We start from the raw sequence: 12169 nt of genomic DNA on the forward strand, positions 1-12169 counted from the left end.
GTCCCTCACTCTATGGACTGTTGTAGAGATGTCCCTCACTCTATGGACTGTTGTAGTGATGTCCCTCACTCTAGGGACAGTTGTTGTGATGTCCCTCACTCTACGGACTGTTGTAGTGATGTCCCTCACTCTACGGACTGTTGTAGTGATGTCCCTCACTCCACGGACTGCTGTAGTGATGTCCCTCACTCCACGGACTGTTGTAGTGATGTCCCTCCCTCTAGGGACTGTTGTAGAGATGTCCCTCACTCTACGGACTGTGGTAGAGATGTCCCTCTATGGACTGTTGTAGTGATGTCCCTCACTCTACGGACTGTTGTAGTGATGTCCCTCACTCTATGGACTGTTGTAGAGATGTCCCTCACTCTATGGACTGTTGTAGTGATGTCCCTCACTCTATGGACTGTTGTAGTGATGTCCCTCACTCTATGGACTGTTGTAGAGATGTCCCTCCCTCTACGGACTGTTGTAAAGATGTCCCTCACTCTACAGAATGTTGTTGTGATGTCCCTCACTCTATGGACTGTTGTTGTGATGCCCTTCACTCTACGGACTGTTGTAGAGATGTCCCTCACTCTATGGACTGTTGTAGTGATGTCCCTCACTCTACGGACTGTTGTAGTGATGTCCCTCACTCTATGGACTGTTGTAGAGATGTCCCTCACTCTATGGACTGTTGTAGTGATGTCCCTCCCTCTACGGACTGTTGTAGTGATGTCCCTCACTCTATGGACTGTTGTAGAGATGTCCCTCACTCTATGGACTGTTGTAGTGATGTCCCTCACTCTAGGGACAGTTGTTGTGATGTCCCTCACTCTATGGACTGTTGCAGAGATGTCCCTCTACGGACTGTTGTAGAGATGTCCCTCACTCTAGGGACTGTTGTAGTGATGTCCCTCCCTCTACGGACTGTTGTAGTGATGTCCCTCACTCTATGGACTGTTGTAGAGATGTCCCTCACTCTATGGACTGTTGTAGTGATGTCCCTCACTCTAGGGACAGCTGTTGTGATGTCCCTCACTCTACGGACTGTTGTAGTGATGTCCCTCACTCTACGGACTGTTGTAGTGATGTCCCTCACTCCACGGACTGCTGTAGTGATGTCCCTCACTCCACGGACTGTTGTAGTGATGTCCCTCCCTCTAGGGACTGTTGTAGAGATGTCCCTCACTCTACGGACTGTGGTAGAGATGTCCCTCTATGGACTGTTGTAGTGATGTCCCTCACTCTACGGACTGTTGTAGTGATGTCCCTCACTCTATGGACTGTTGTAGAGATGTCCCTCACTCTATGGACTGTTGTAGTGATGTCCCTCACTCTATGGACTGTTGTAGTGATGTCCCTCACTCTATGGACTGTTGTAGAGATGTCCCTCCCTCTACGGACTGTTGTAAAGATGTCCCTCACTCTACAGAATGTTGTTGTGATGTCCCTCACTCTATGGACTGTTGTTGTGATGCCCTTCACTCTACGGACTGTTGTAGAGATGTCCCTCACTCTATGGACTGTTGTTGTGATGTCCCTCACTCTACGGACTGTTGTAGTGATGTCACTCACTCTATGGACTATTGTAGAGATGTCCCTCACTCTATGGACTGTTGTGATGTCCTTCACTCTACGGACTGTTGTAGAGATGTCCCTCATTCTATGGATTGTTGTAGAGATGTCCCTCACTCTATGGACTGTTGTAGAGATGTCCCTCACTCTATGGACTGTTGTAGTGATGTCCCTCACTCTATGGACTGTTGTAGAGATGTCCCTCACTCTATGGACTGTTGTAGTGATGTCCCTCACTCTACGGACTGTTGTAGAGTTGTCCCTCACTCTATGGACTGTCGTAGAGATGTCCCTCACTCTACAGAATGTTGTTGTGATGTCCCTCACTCTATGGACTGTTGTAGAGATGTCCCTCACTCTACTGAATGTTGTTGTGATGTCCCTCACTCTATGGACTGTCGTAGAGATGTCCCTCACTCTATGGACTGTTGTTATGATGTCCCTCACTCTATGGACTGTTGTAGTGATGTCCCTCACTCTATGGACTGTTGTCGTGATGTCCCTCACTCTATGGACTGTTGTTGTGATGTCCCTCACTCTATGGACTGTTGTTATGATGTCCCTCACTCTATGGACTGTTGTAGAGTTGTTCCTCTTTTTTTTGAGGGTAAAGAAGAAAAACTCGCATTTCTTTAGCGCCTTTCATGACCTCAGGACGTCCCAAGGCACTTTATTGTCTTTTGAAGTGCAGTCACTGTTGTAATGTAGGAAACGTGGCAGCCAATTTGCGCACAGCAAGCTCCCACAAACAGCAATGTGATAATGACCAGATAATATTTTTAATAGTGTTGGTTGAGTGGTAACTATTGGCCCAGGACACTGGAGAGAACTCTCCTGCTCTTCTTCCAAACAGTGGGTTGGGATCTTTTACGTCCACCTGAGAGAACAGACGGGACCTCGTTTTAACATCTCATCTGAAAGACGGCACCCCCCGGCAGTGCAGCACTCCCTCGGTACTGGTCTTGCGAGTGTCAGCCTGGACTTTGTGAACAAGTCTCTGGAGTGGGACTCGAACCCACAACCTTCTGACTGGAAGGCAAGAGCGCTAACCCACTGAGCCACGGATAACACCTGACGCCAGGTGTAATGGCGTCTCCTCCCGTAGACATGCTGTCGGGGAAGCGGGCACTCGCCTGCTCGGCTCAGTTGCAAAGGTGCTCCTCGGGGTGGAATGAGCCGGAAGAGATTTACCACTCCAGGTGCAGGCCTGAAGGGCGTATAGGGAATTTCTACCCCCGCCCCCCCACCTCCATCAGTTACAATCTCTTCATTATACTGGTTGGGAAATCACAAGCTGGGGGTGCACCATTTCCCCACACGCACGCCAAAATGTTTTTTTTTATTCGTTTGAGATGTGGGCGTCACTGGCAAGGCCAGCATTTATTGCCCATCCCTAATTGATCTCGAGAAGGTGGTGGTGAGCCGCCTTCTTGAACCACTGCAGTCCGTGTGGTGAAGGTACTCCCAACAGTGCTGTTAGGTAGGGAGTTCCAGGATTTTGACCCAGGGACGATGAAGGATCGGCAATATACTTCCAAGTCAGGATGGTGTGTGACTTGGAGGTGGTGGTGGTCCCATGCGCCTGCTGCCCTTGTCCTTCCAGGTGGAAGAGGTCGCGGGTTTGGGAGGAGCTGCCGAAGAAGCCTTGGCGAGTTGCTGCAGTGCATCTTGTAGATGGTACACACTGCAGCCACGGTGCGCCGGAGGTGGAGGGAGTGAATGTTTAAGGTGGTGGATGGGGTGCCAATCAAGCAGGCTGCTTTGTCCTGGATGGTGTCGAGCTTCTTGAGTGTTGTTGGAGCTGCACTCATCCAGGCAAGTGGAGAGTGTTCCATCACACTCCTGACTTGTGCCTTGTAGATGGTGGAAAGGCTTTGGGGAGTCAGGAGGTGAGACACTCGCCGCAGAATACCCAGCCTCTGACCTGCTCTTGTTGCCACAGTATTTATGTGGCTGGTCCAGTTAGGCTTCTGGTCAATGGTGACCCCCCACAGGATGTTGATGGTGGGGGATTCGGCGATGGTAATGCCGTTGAATGTCACGGGGAAGTGGTTACCAAGACCGCAGAAACATAAAATTCCAGCCAGTAAGATTTGTAGCTCTCCTTAAGGAGCCCGTTGTAGTTTATTCTACAGCTCATTGCTGCATCCCTTAGGCCTAGTTATGGGCGTGAAATCATCAGTGTGTATTGATCAATGATTGAATGTTAAATTGGTATTTTTTTAAAGTACATTATTGTTTTTATCTTTGGTGTGTTACAGTTTCAGGCTTTTTATAACACAGTTGTCTTAACACTGATTCCCCTCTTTTTTACCTCTATGATTATCGGGTACGGTGTTTGTGTTACTGTGTTACCAGCGAACGAGCGTTCAAACCCCACCGTGGCTGTTTGAGATTTTGAATTCAGTTTAATAAAAAATAAAATCTGGAAATTATCAGTGAACGTGAATCTGTCGTTTAAAAACCCAAGCCATTCACTGACGTCCCTTCAGGGAAGGAAACATAGACGATAGGAGCAGGAGTAGGCCATTCGGCCCTTGAGCCTGCTCCGCCATTCAATGCGATCATGGCTGATCATCCAAATTCAGTACCCTGTCCCTGCTTTCTCCCCAAACCCCTTGATCCCTTTAGCCTTAAGAAATATATCCAACTCCTTCTTGAATATATTTAATGAATTGGCCTCCACTGCCTTCTGTGGCAGAGAATTCCACAGGTTCACCACTCTCTGGGTGAAGAAATTCCTCCTCATCTCTGTCCTAAATGGCTTACCCCTTATCCTTAGACTGTGACCCCTGGTTCTGGACTCCCCCGCCATCGGGAACATCCTTCCTGCATCTAGTCTGTCTAGTCCTGTTAGAATTTTATAAGTTTCAATGAGATCCCCTCTCATTCTTCTAAACAACCAGCTGTTCTGTAAGATTCGGATCACAGGTCACACACATTACCCTGGGGGGGGGGATTCAGTTGCCTTGCGCCTCCCATTGGCGCCCTAAGAGGTGCAAAGCAACTAGCGCCCGGGCGCGGCGCCGCCGACGCCTCCCGCGAAATTCAGCGGGAGGTTTGCGGCAGCGGTAACCGTTAACGCCCTGCGGCGCTACGCCGCGCCGCCGGCAATGGCGTCATTGCCGTGCGCAACGTCCCGCTTGCGATCTTCGGTAGCGCCCCCTGACTTACCGCCGGATGCTACGTCCGACAGGCCTACCTGCGGCCGGGGCGGCACTAATCAAAGGCGAGGTGCCGGGAGGCCATTTTTGTTGCTGGCCACCTGCCAGCACCTGCCCCCCCCCCCCCCCGTTGCCGTCCCCGGCCTCCTCAGCTGCCCCTCCTTTTGCCAGCACTCCAATCCCTGGTGGCCCAGCTGCGCTAGGCCCCTCCCCTTTAAGAAGAGGAGGAAGGCCTGCAGTACCACGGCGTGACGTGATATTCCCTCGCTTTACAGCCAATGAAGTACCTTTTTGGAGTGTAGTCACTGTTGTAATGTAGGAAACGCGGCAGCCAATCTGCGCACAGCAAGCTCCCACAAACAGCAATATGATAATGACCAGATCATCTGTTTTTGTTATGTTGATTGAGGGATAAATATTGGCCCCAGGACACCGGTGATGCGCTATCAATTACTCATAAAAGACTGAGAGTTAAGAGAGTAACTAAAGGCTTTTATTAACAAAAGAATGAAGGTCTGCCTCGAGTGGTCGACCGGTCCAGAAATACAAAGGGCTGGGGAGCAGTCACCTTTATACTAGGACTTGTGGGAGGAGTCAGCCGAGGCATGTCCAGGCATGGACACAGTGGAATACAAACAGTGGTTTACCACATTCACCCCTTGTTTAAAATTGAGTCCGGCGGGGTGAAGTGTATTAAAAGTTAGTGTATTGGAGTCTTTCCGGAGGACTTGTCTGCCGCTGTGATCGGCGTGGCGACGGCAGGGGTAGTGGAGCTTCCGGCGTCGAGTCCCGCGTAGGCTGTGGCACAGGCGTGTCGTCCTCGTAGATGTCGAGCGGGTCGCTGGGCCCAGGCCTGCTGTCTGCTGGGGCTGGATATCGGATCGTGGGGGGGGGGGTGGTAGTGAGTAGTGGGTTACTGCAGCCCCCGAGGGTGCAAGGTCTCTTATGGAGACTGTGTCCTCCCGCCCGTCCGGGTATGTAATGTAAGCATACTGGGGGTTGGCGTGGAGGAGGTCGACCCTCTCGACCAGGGGGTCCGTCTTATGGGTCCTCACGTGCCTTCTCAGTAGGACCGGCCCTGGGGATGTCAGCCATGGCAGTAGCGATGTCCCCGATGTGGACTTCCTTGGGAAGACAAACATTTTCTCATGAGGGGTGGCGTTAGTGGCAGTGCAGAGCAGTGACCGAATAGAGTGGAGCGCATCGGGGAGCACATCCTGCCAGCGGGAGGTTGGAAGGCCCCTAGACTTTAAGGCTAGCAGGGCGGCCTTCCAAACTGTCGCATTTTCTCTTTCCACCTGTCCGTTCCCCCGGGGGTTGTAACTGGTGGTCCTGCTTGTGGCAATACCCCTAGTTAGCAGGTACTGACGGAGTTCGTCGCTCATAAACGATGAGCCCCGGTCGCTATGGATATAGCTGGGGAAACCGAACAGGGTGAAGAGGTCGTTCAGACATTTAATGACCGTGGCACTGGTCATGTCCGGGCAGGGGATGGCGAACGGGAAACGGGAGTACTCATCAATAATATTGAGGAAGTACACATTGCGGTCGGAGGAGGGGAGAGGCCCTTTAAAATCAACGCTCAGGCGCTCGAAGGGGCGAGTGGCTTTTATCAGGTGGGCCCTGTCTGGTCTATAAAAGTGCGGTTTGCACTCAGCGCAGACTTGGCAGTTCCTGGTCATGGTCCTGACCTCCTCAATAGAGTAAGGCAGGTTGCGGGCCTTGATGAAGTGGAAGAACCTGGTGACCCCCGGGTGGCAGAGGTCATTGTGGAGGGCCTGCAGTCTATCGATCTGCGCGCTGGCGCAGGTGCCACGCGATAGCGCATCCGGGGGTTCATTGAGCTTCCCGGGCCGGTACAAGATCTCGTAATTGTAGGTGGAAAGTTCGATTCTCCACCTCAAGATCTTGTCATTTTTGATTTTGCCCCTCTGCTTGTTGTTGAACATGAAAGCAACTGAACGCTGGTCAGTGAGCAGGGTAAATCGTTTTCCGGCCAGGTAGTGCCTCCAATGACGCACAGCCTCCACAATCGCCTGGGCCTCCTTCTCAACAGCGGAGTGTCTGGTCTCCGGGCCTTGGAGGGTTCGTGAAAAGAAGGCCACGGGTCTCCCCGCCTGATTGAGGGTAGCGGCCAGGGCAAAGTCGGACGCGTCGCTTTCCACCTGGAAGGGGATGGATTCGTCCACTGCGTGCATGGTGGCTTTGGCAATGTCCTCCTTGATACGGTGGAAGGCTAAGCGGGCCTCTGCCGTCAAGGGAAAAGAGGTGGACTTGATCAGCGGACGGGCCTTGTCCGCATAGTAGGGGACCCACTGGGCGTAATAGGAGAAAAACCCTAGGCACCTCTTCAGGGCCTTGAGGCAGTGGGGCAGTGGGAGTTCCATAAGGGAACGCATCCGGTCGGGGTCGGGGCCGATGACTCCGTGTTCCACGACACAGCCAAGGATGGCGAGGCGGGTTGTGCGGAATATGCACTTCTCCTTGTTATATGTCAGGTTCAGGAGTTGGGCGGTGCGGAGGAATTTTTCGAGGTTTGCGTCATGGTCCTGCAAGTCACGGCCGCAGATGGTCACATTGTCCAGATATGGGAAAGTGGCCTGCAACGCATTTTGATCTACCATCCGGTCCATCTCCCTTTGGAAGACGGAGACCCCGTTGGTGACGCCAAAGGGAACCCTAAGGAAGTGATAGAGGCGGCCGTTTGCCTCAAAGGCAGTATACTGGCGGTCCTCAGGGCGGATAGGGAGCTGGTGGTACGCTGATTTCAGGTCAATGGTCGAGAAGACGCGGTACTGCGCGATCTGGTTGACCATATCAGCTATGCGGGGGAGTGGGTAGGCGTCCAGCAGGGTGTAGCGATTTATTGTCTGGCTGTAGTCGATGACCAGGCGCTGCTTCTCGCCGGTCTTAACGACCACAACCTGGGCTCGCCAGGGGCTGGTGCTGCCCTCAATAATCCCTTCCTTCAGGAGCCGCTCCACTTCGGTTTTAATGAAAACCCTGTCCCCGGCACTGTATCGCCTGCTCTTTGTGGCGATGGGCTTACAGTCGGGGGTGAGGTTAGCAAACAGTGGGGGGGGGGGGGGGTGACTCTGAGTGTGGAGAGGTTGCACCTGGTGCGCGGCGGGCAATTTGGAAGCTGCTGGCTGCGGACTGTGAGTGGGGGTAGGGGTCCACCGTACGCCATCGTAACACTTTTAAGGTGGCACTGAAAATCTAACCCCAGCAGGACGGCAGCGCAGAGGTCGGGCAGGACCAGAAGTTTAAAATGATCGTACACAGTCCCGTCTACTACGAGTGTCACCACGCAGTAGCCGCCGATGTCCGCCGACTGGGACTCGGAGGCCATAGAAATCCGCTGGTGCGCAGGCAGGACTGGGAGAGAGCAGCGCCGCACCGTGTCGGGGTGGATGAAGCTCTCCGTGCTCCCAGAGTCAAAAAGGCAGATTGTATCGTGACCATTTACCTTAATGTCCATTGTGGAACTGGCCAGCTGGTGCGGTCTCGCTTGGTCCAGTGTAACGGATGCCAGCGTAGGGGTCGGTGTGTCGCTGCGGGTATCAGATGAGGCGGTGTTGGGGGCCTGCTGCGTTCCGGCTGTCGTCCAAGATGGCGGCGTCCATGATCCCCATGTGGCTGGAGGCGTCCAAAATGGCTGCTGTACCGGTGGTTCGCACATGGCCGGGGAGGCCCAAGATGGCGGCCCGCATGGCCCACACGCGGCGCTGCTGGGGTTCGGGGTGGCTTTGGCCCTGCAGACGCTAGCGTAGTGTCCCTTCTTCCCGCAGCCCGAGCAGATCGCGTTTTTCGCCGGGCAGCGCGCTCTGGGGTGTTTTGCCTGGCCACAGAAGTAGCATTTCTGGCCTTGGGGCACTGCTGTCTGGCCTTGGGACACTGCTGCGGTAGTTGGGCCGTTGCTGGGGTGTGGCTGGGGTGGCACGGCGCTATGAGGCGGTCCTACCGTGTCCCAGGCTGTCATTCCCCGCGGCGTCCACGGTGCAGAGGAGTAGGCATCCATGCCCCGGTAGGCTGCATCCAATGATAGTGCGAGTTCAGAGGCCTTGTTGAGGTCGAGTTCACTCTGCTCCAGCAGTCGCTGTCGGGTGTAATTGGATCTGTGGCCCGCTACAAAAGCGTCCCGGATAAGTTCCTCTGTGTACACGGCGGCCTTTACATCCTTACAACCACAGGCCCGGCCAAGCACAGACAGCGCCTGAAGGTATTCCACGGTCGATTCCCCAGGTTGTTGTTTACGACTCCCCAGAAGGTGCCTGGCGTACACTTCGTTCACTGGGCGCGTGTACTGGTCCTTGAGGAGCTTGATAGCGTCCGCGTACGAGGTCGCGTCTTGGATGACCGAGTACACTCGGTGGTTCACTTTGGAGGTCAGGACATCCAGTTTGTCCTCGTCCGATTTGATTGCTGCGGAGGCGGTCAGGAATTTTTCAAAACACTTAAGCCAGTGAGTAAACTTGGTGGATGAGTCCGCCTCCCGATGATCTAAGTCCAGGCATGCTGGTGTGAGGATCTTCTCCATTATAAAAATTTTGTTAATAAAATTGATGCGCTATCAATTACTCATAAAAGACTGAGAGTTAAGAGAGTAACTAAAGGCTTTTATTAACAAAAGAATGAAGGTCTGCCTCGAGTGGTCGACCGGTCCAGAATACAAAGGGGCTGGGGAGCAGTCACCTTTATACTAGGACTTGTGGGAGGAGTCAGCCGAGGCATGTCCAGGCATGTACACAGTGGAATACAAACAGTGGTTTACCACAACCGGGGAGAACTCCCCCCTGCTCTTCTTCGAAATAGTGCCGTGGGATCTTTTACGTCCACCTGAGAGAGCAGACGGGGCCTCGGTTTAACGTCTCATTCGAAAGACGGCACCTCCGACAGTGCAGCATTCTCTCAGCACTGCACTGGGAGTGTCGGACTAGATTTATGTGCTGAAGTCCCTGGAGTGGGACTTTGAACCCACAACCTTCTGACTCAGAGGCGAGGGTGCTGCCCACTGAGCCACAGCGGACACTGTTGTTGATGCTGCCATTCCCAGTTACACCTCCTCCAGATGGGTCTAGAAGAGGTGTACATGGGAATGGCAGAATCATCAACAGCTGCCATCTGAAAAAATGGGGGCCGAGGTTATGATCTGAAATTGTTGAACTCGATGTTGAGTCCGGAGGGCTGTAAAGTGCCTAATCGAAAGATGAGGTGCTGTTCCAACAAAGCTCAACGTAAGCTCGAGGAACAGTGCAAGAGGCCGAGGACGGCGAGGTCAGAGTGGGAGTGGAGCGGAGAATTAAAGTGACAGGCGACCGGAAGCTCAGGGTCACCATTACGGACTGAACAGAAATGTTCCGCAAAGCGGTCACCCAACCTCTCCAGTGCACTGAGGTGCCTGCTGTACATGGTCCATGTCTCTGAGGCATACAGGAGGACGGGTATCACTGCTGCTCTGTTACACTACACAGTATGTACAGCACAGCAACAGGCCATTCGGCCCAACTGGTCGGTGCTGGTGTTTATGCTCCACACAAGCCTCCTCCCACCCCTCTTCATCTCACCTCGTCAGTAAGTCCTTCTATTCCTTTCACCCTTGTGTACTTGTCTCGCTTCCCCTTAAATGTATCTGTGCTTTTTGCCTCAACCACTCCCTGTGGTAGCGAGTTCCACATTCTCACCACTCTCTGGATGAAAAGGTTTTCTCCTGAATTCCCCAATAGATTTATTAGGCCCTATTTATGGTCCCTAGTTCTGGTCTCCCCGACAAGGGTGCTGAGCACCCTCCTCTACTCCCTCTTCACCCACGACTGTGTGGCTGTTAATGGTTCCAACACCATCATCAAGTTTGCGGATGACACCACGGTAGTAGGCCAGATCACAAACAACGATGAGTCAGCGTACAGGGAGGAGGTCGAGCATCTTGTGAAGTGGTGCGCCGATAACAACCTGGCCCTTAACACCAAGAAAACCAAAGAAATCATTGTGGACTTCAGGAAGTCCAAAGGCGGTAGTCACACCCCCATTCACATCAATGGGGCTGTGGTGGAAAGGGTGGACAGCTTTAAGTTCCTCGGAGTCCACATCACGGAAGACCTCTCCTGGTCCCTCAACACCTCCTCTCTGGTGAAGAAGGCCCAGCAGCGCCTATATTTCCTAAGGAGGCTGAAGGGATGTAACCTGTCACCCCTGATCCTCTCTAACTTTTACCGCTGCACTATAGAGAGCATCCTGACGAACTGTATCACAGTATGGTATGGCAGCTGTAGCTACTATGACCGGAAAGCCCTGCAGCGGGTAGTCAAAACTGCCCAACGCATTACTGGCACCCGGTTACCGACCATAGAGCACATATACCAGAAACGCTGTCTACGGAGGTCACGGTCCATCATCAAAGACCCTACCCACCCCAGCCACAGTCTGTTCGCCCTCCTACCATCTGGGAGACGCGACAGATGCATTCGCACCCGTACGACCAGATTTACATAGATACATAGATACATAGAGATAGGAACAGGAGTAGGCCATTCGGCCCTTCGAGCCTGCTCCGCCATTCAATGAGATCATGGCTGATCTTCGTCTGAGATCATAGCTGATCTTACCAGTTCAGTACCCCGTCCCCGCCTTTTCTCCGTAACCCTTAATCCCCTTAGCCTTCAGAAATATATCCAATTCTCTCTTGAAAATATTTATTGAATTAGCCTTCACAGCCCTCTGTGGCAGGGAATTCCACAGGCTCACCACTCTTTGAGTGAAGAAATTCTTCCTCATCTCTGTTTTAAATGATTTGCCCGCTATTTTTAGACTGTGGCCCCTGGTTCTGTGCTCCCCGGCCATTGGAAACATTCTCTCTGAATTCAGCCTGTCCAGGCCTGCCATAATTTTATATGTTTCGATGAGATCCCCTCTCAATCTTCTAAACTCCAGTGAGTACAAGCCCAAACTATTTAATCTCTCTTCGTAGGTCATTCCCGCCATTCCAGGTATCAGCCTGGTGAATCGCCGTTGCACTCTTTCCATGGCAAGAACATCCTTCCGCAGATGGGGCGACCAAAACTGTACACAATACTCCAGATGCGGTCTCACCAGCACCTTGTACAGCTGTAGTAAGTTAGGAACAGCTTCTTTCCCAGGGCTGTCATCCTACTGAACTCCACAAATAAACTCTAAAGCCTGCACATCTGCCAATGCACTTTATTATGGTCATGTTTATGTTAATATACTACAAGCCAAATGTATGTTGAATGTTTAAATGTCTTAATCCAAATGTACACTCTCGGGAGCCGCAAGCCTACATTTCGTTGTACTGCACTTGTGCACTAACAATGACAATAAAAGTTGATTTGATTTGAAGTGGAAACATCTCTATGTCTACCCTATCAGACCCTTTCATAAACTTACAGATCTCCATCAGGTCACCCCCTCAGCCTTCTCTTTTCTAGAGA

Source organism: Somniosus microcephalus, unplaced genomic scaffold (assembly GCF_052327205.1).
Source record: "Somniosus microcephalus isolate GS21.2 unplaced genomic scaffold, FLI_Smic_1.0 scaffold719, whole genome shotgun sequence".
NCBI lineage: Eukaryota > Metazoa > Chordata > Chondrichthyes > Squaliformes > Somniosidae > Somniosus > Somniosus microcephalus.